Source organism: Natrix helvetica, assembly GCF_964273705.1.
Source record: "Natrix helvetica genome assembly, chromosome: 4".
NCBI lineage: Eukaryota > Metazoa > Chordata > Lepidosauria > Squamata > Natricidae > Natrix > Natrix helvetica.
This window is the reverse complement of record NC_138550.1, coordinates 109,389,927-109,395,926: the sequence shown is the minus strand read 5'-3', so window position 1 is coordinate 109,395,926 and position 6,000 is coordinate 109,389,927. Positions and strand designations below refer to the sequence as shown.

Below are 6,000 nucleotides of genomic sequence, written 5' to 3'. Positions count from 1 at the left end.
TGGACTTAACATCAATAGTCTAGGTTTGTACCAGTGGTGGGTTCCTGCCGGATCGCACCGGATCGCGCGCGCTCCCTTTCAGCGCTCCACCTGGCTCGCGCGCTCCCTTTCAGCGCTCCACCTGGCTCGCGCGCTCCCTTCCGGCGCTAAAACCGGAAGTACGGTCTTGCTCCGCCCCTGGCGAAGCGACGACGCCTGCCTGCGCTCCACCAGCTCGGCTGGGAACGGAGATATCTCCGTTCCCAGCCGAGCTGGTGGAGCGCAGGCAGGCGTCGTCGCTTCGCCAGGGGCGGGACAAGACCGTACTTCCGGTTTTAGCGCCGGAAGGGAGCGCGCGAGCCAGGTGGAGCGCTGAAAGGGAGCGCGCGAGCCAGGTGGAGCGCTGAAAGGGAGCGCGCGCGATCCGGTGCGATCCGGCAGGAACCCACCACTGGTTTGTACTACAATGCACCAGTATTAATTGGTTAAATAAATGAAATATTTTCAAATATCAAGGGTATGGGGACCTATTTTTGAACATCCCTCATTAAAAGCTGCCAGGTCTTTCTCACCCATCCATCTTGACTTGCTGGAATGGTTTCCCCCCCTGAATTCAATAATATTCAGAAACTCAAAACATGAATTCAATTGAGTATATAAAAGAGACTTCATGGGCTACATAGCTATAATACAGAAACATATCCAGTATCTTCACAGATGTCCCCCTATTAAATAAAACAACGAAAAGGGCATTTATATGGCAATCTTTATAGTGGAATCTACCACTACTGCATTGGTATTCTAATACTATACTGTAGAATGGCTAAAGATAATTGTAACATTTGAATGCTGAAGAAATAATCCTTCATAAGCCTAAATGATAAATGAATTAATCTAATTTAAAAATGTGGCCCAAAGGGGCTAAATATACAAACATGAAAAAAAGCAATCCCAGGTGCTTAAATAAACACTAATGAAAGTTATCTATGTCCGCTGTGCACCCTCTACTGGCTACATGAGGTTTTACAGAATCTTTTCTTAAATTCTAAAACTGTATGTTTTTTTAATTAGAACCAGTATTGCTATAGTTACTTTTTATATGCTTTCTTTTGCATTAAAATTTTGTTGTTTGATTCCAGAAGTAGAGAATTAGAATTTTGTATCTTTTTTTATTGACCAAGAACACTACTTACAGCAGAAAATACTGTTTCCCTCCTAGATAATGAGATAGCAATGGAACAAAAGCATATAATAATTGGTCAACTCCTAACGAGGCTAACTAAAATCAACCCCAAGCTCATGTTGCTAAGACTACTATAAACAAATGGACAGATAGCATATTAAAGTTATATTAGGTTGTAGATATATAGGTAGTCCTGGACTTATTATCACAATTGAGCTCAAATTTTCCATTGCTAAACAAGACAGTTAAATGATTTTTGCCCCTCTTTACGACCTTTCTTGCCACAGTTAAGTGTATCACTGCAGTTGTTAAGTTAACACAGTTATTAAGTGAATCTTGCTTCCCCAGTGACTTTGTCAGGTCACTAAAGGCAATCATATGGCCCTAGGATATTGCAACTCTCATATGGTATACATTCCAGTTGCTTAGCATTTGAATTTTGAACACATGACCATGGGGATGCTACAATGGTTATAAGTGTGAAAAAGTTATAAGGTGCTTTTTAAAGTGCTGTTGTAATTTCAAACGGTCACTAAACAAACAGTCGTTGAGTCAAGGCCTACCTGTATACTAGATTTATGCTTTCAATACAACACAGAGTAAACTAATATAATTTCACCTCATAAATGAATTAAATAGCAAATTACCTTCACATTATATGTGAATAAATACCCTATGAGAACATGTATTCCCACCTAAGGTGTGTAGCACAATCAGTTGCTATATCTATTGTATCAGAATCTGTATATGAAACCTTTTTCCTCACTGATGAGATACCAAATTCATAATTTATCCATAGTAATGTTTTGAAAAATGTCCACAGTGCTAGACTGCGAGAATGCCTCATGCTATTTGCATGGTATTGACTTCTAAATTAAGCTGCTATTTGCTATTAACTTTGCTATTAGCTAATTTAAAGGCATAGACTGAATTGAGATTCAGTCCATGTCAAAAGGAACTCTTTGGAGTTCCGTGGTTTTACAAAACAGAACATAATAAAAATCATCTGGTCCTTAGCAGTTCTTAAAAGTAGGTAAATACAACCACAGATGAACGACTCATGACACATTACACCATGACATTTATTTTACAAAAAGAAAGCCCAAATGGAAGAAGCCGTGTGCGAAAAATCAAGTACACCTTGTGATTCAATAGTTCAATAGCTTTGCTGGCTGGGGAATTCTGGGAGTTGAAGTCCGCCAGGATTAAAGTTGCCAAGGTTGGAGACCTCTGCTTTTAAACGTTCCGTTTAAAAAAAAAAAAACCCACACACAAAGTCGCACACCTCCTCACGCGGCTGTTACCACGGTTAACTGTCACGACGTTTCCGGTTTTCCCGCCCACCCCTGTCGTGGGACGCGACGTAGGACGTTCCGACAGTGACGTCGGACGGCGATTCTACGGCACGCCACTTGTGACCAAGATCATCACAAGCGGAGGAAGACGGCTCCCCCCTCTGGTAAGCAGAGACCAACGGTTGGCGGTTACCGCGCGTCGCAGGAAAGCCTCCGCCTGCCACTATTATAGGAGTCAATCTGTGGGTCAGATGGTTTTCTCAGACTTTCACCGGACCTTTTTCGTTTCCGTAGGGCTTTTTGGGCCTTTCTGCTACCGTCGTTTGCCCCCCACCCCTTCCTCCTCTCAGTTAATGGGCTGGAAGATAAAAAAAAAAAACAAGTTTTTGGCCAATCAGTACCCGTTACCGCCACCCAAGGTTGATGAACCAATTTCTGAGTGGTTGGGCGAGGAGGGCGGGAATATAAATGCACATAGCGATTGGCTAAGGTGCCAAGATTTCTTGCCCGTATTTTAAGGGGGGGGGAAGTTCATCTCTCGAGTGCGCATGCGAGGGAATCATCACGGCTTCTGTCAGTCGTACTGCGCAGGTCTTAGGCGCGACGGCTGTTGCTCAGAACTGCGGAAAGGAAGCACCGAGAAGCTTTTGGAAAGTTTTTATATTGTAATTCACTGAGACCTGACGGTGCTTTGCGCGAAAAAGTTTGTTGTGCCCAGGCGGCTTTGTCCGTTGGTCTATTAGAGATCGACTGCAAAAATCTGGACCGCAAAAACCGAGTCGACCATAAAATAGCAGCACAAAGCTCAGAAAACATGAATTATGTACTGCTGTCTAGCGAATTATATCTGGAAATATTTACTAGGCACAAATATAGGCCGCCTGAGTTACCTACATCAGAGGGGTCCAAATTTGACAGTTTTAAGGCTTGAGGACTTCAACTCCCAGAATTCCTTAGTCAGCCATAAGGAATTCTGGGAGTTGAAGTCCACAAGTCTTAAAAGCGGCCAAGTTTAGTGACACCCCCCCCCCCCACCCCACCCCCAATCTAGAGAATAGTTAAAAATGAAGAGCTTAGAGCAGTGTTTCTCCATCTTGGCAACTTTAAAATGTTTTAAGATTTTGGGAGTTGAATGCTTCATAACTGAAACTTGGAGAATGACCTGACACACCGTCTTGCTAGATGGCTGTCATTCTGTCAAGATTTCTGCCAAAGTTTGTTTTATGAGTGGATCAAAAAAAAAAGAGAGAGAGAGAGAGAGAGAGAGAGAGAGAGAGAGAGAGAGAGAAGTGGAGCCAGATGAAGCATGTGTGTACTTCTCAACTGAATTAAAAAGTGTGCAGTGTTATGGAACGTTTGGCTTGTAATAAAGACCCCTTTTCAATATTTTTAAAACATGCTCAAGTGTGCTCCTTTGACACTAAAAATTGGTAGCAACATTTGGATGAGCTTTGGGGCTTGCCTTGCAGAAGTTTGGATGGCTTCCTGTTGGAGTTCATTAATACAGTGCTAAACAATATGCAGACATTGTGAAACCTTACGAAATCTTAATAAAGATCAAGGAAAGTTACAGTATTGGTGTGCAATTGTGTTTGTGTTAATGGCATTGCTTTCTAGATTGCTCTCTTTAAAACAACCCAAAGCAATGCTGGTACAGAATATCCCCAGGCTTTTGAAGCAACAAAATGTTCTGTATTTCCTGGGATGAATATTCTCCTTAGCAATTTCTTTCAACTTGGATGCTTCAACTTCCGCAATCCCTTTGCCAGAAGACCTTTCTGTTTGACTATCAATCGCAGTGTATTTTAATGGTTTCAGATTGGGGTAGGCCAGGGGTGTCCAAACTTGGCAACTTTAAGACTTGTGGACTTCAACTCCCAGAATTCCCCAGCCGGGGAATTCTGGGAGTTGAAGTCCACAAGTCTTAAAGTTGCCAAGTTTGGACACCCTTGGGGTAGGCTGAAACAGAAGATTCTTTCATGTTAGGCTGAAACAGTAGATTCTTTCATGTTACCATACTTTTCTGAAACAGCAGAATCTGCAGATGTTCTTCAGTGAGTTTTTCATAATTCCTATTAAGAATATTATAGCAATAGTAATAAATGATGGTCTATGACATTGATGGTAATAATTTTCAACATCCAAATAATGAGATGTCATTGATAGTGACTAGGTATTATAATATTGAGGAAAAACCTTGAAGCCTGATAGCTACTTGAATATATCCATGTGCTTTTCTTGGGAACAGAATATAAATGCTTTGTCATTTATATCATGCAGCCTGATTTTTGACTTCTCAATGTGAGTCTGGACTTTGTAAAAAAAAGTCCTTGGGAAGAGCTAAGAGATAGATGTCAATTTACATATTGAATAAAAATGGATGTAGTTTTGCTCAGAAGAATATTTATTATAAAATGTATCATTCAGCTTACCTAGCTCCCTCATACATGTTGCTTGTATAGTGGTAAAGATTTGCCTTAAGGTTTGTAAAGTACTCAATTTTTCTGGAAAAATTAATTCTTCGGCGTGCACACAGGGATGCTCACCTAGAACTTACTGGAAACTTCTTATAGCAGCTGCACCTTTCCCTTGGATTCTATTGCTGCAACAACATATTCTGGGCTTAAGAATTTGCTGACAGATATCGTGTGTGTCTGTGTGTATGTTCCAAAGCACCTTTTTTTCCCTTTGAATCCAAAACACTACATAATCCCAATCTCTGTACTTTAAAAAATAGAAAATAGCCACACATATTAATTGTATTAATTGGTGGATGGTAGTGATAGAACCATCCAACATGCATGTTTTTTTTAATGCACTCCAATTGAGGGAACCTACTCAGATGTCTGCGTGAAAATGTATTTTACTTTGGAGATATTAGGACTTGTGCTTTAAATGTAGGTGATTTAGTGTCATTCCATAGCTATGTAAAACATATAATATTATTTATATTTTCTGGGGCATGAAGATCTTGCTGCAGTGACTCATGCTTGGACTACTGCAATGTGCTCTATATGCAGCTACTTTTGAAGCTGCAGTTGGCTCAGAATGCAGTGGCCCTTATGCTGGCTGAGATTTGCTGGTAGAAGCACATTATGCCAGTACCACAGGCCTTGCCCTGTTTGCCAGCAAGCTTCCTAGTGTAAAGTACTGGAACTTCCTCCAAAGTGCTACATGGCTTGGCACCTCCTTATGTACAGGATGTTATCTGCTCATTGGAATTCCCCTAGCCAGTTTGGGAGAAACTATCAGTACTGCCAAACTTCATGGAGGTGAGGGAGACTAAGACTAAACAATGCTGCTTTTAAGTCGCTGTGCCTATTATTTGGAATGACAGTTATACAAAGATAACCTTAGTGAAGGAGTGCAAGGACTGTTAAGAGCAACTAAATGGCAACTTACCCGAGGAAAGGAGAAAGTGTGAGAAATTCAAAACAACTCTGCTTAGATACTGCTTAGTATACTAGGAGGTAGAAGGATATTCTGGCAGGGTTTTGAGAGTCTCCTATTATACCTTACCTCAGTAAAGTGACATTCTCAAAA

The 6,000-nt window shown here is 41.2% G+C and overlaps 1 protein-coding gene across 1 annotated transcript in view; it reads left to right on the top strand.

Annotated features, from left to right (window-relative positions):
- The first annotated feature begins 2,048 nt into the window (after window positions 1–2,048).
- ZNF407 (zinc finger protein 407) overlaps window positions 2,049–6,000 on the top strand; it is a 380,727-nt gene continuing 376,775 nt past the window's right edge. Inside the window, exon 1 of the mRNA XM_081951166.1 lies at window positions 2,049–2,621. The gene's annotated coding sequence lies outside the window, so the exon portion shown is untranslated. The remainder of the gene's footprint in view (window positions 2,622–6,000) is intronic.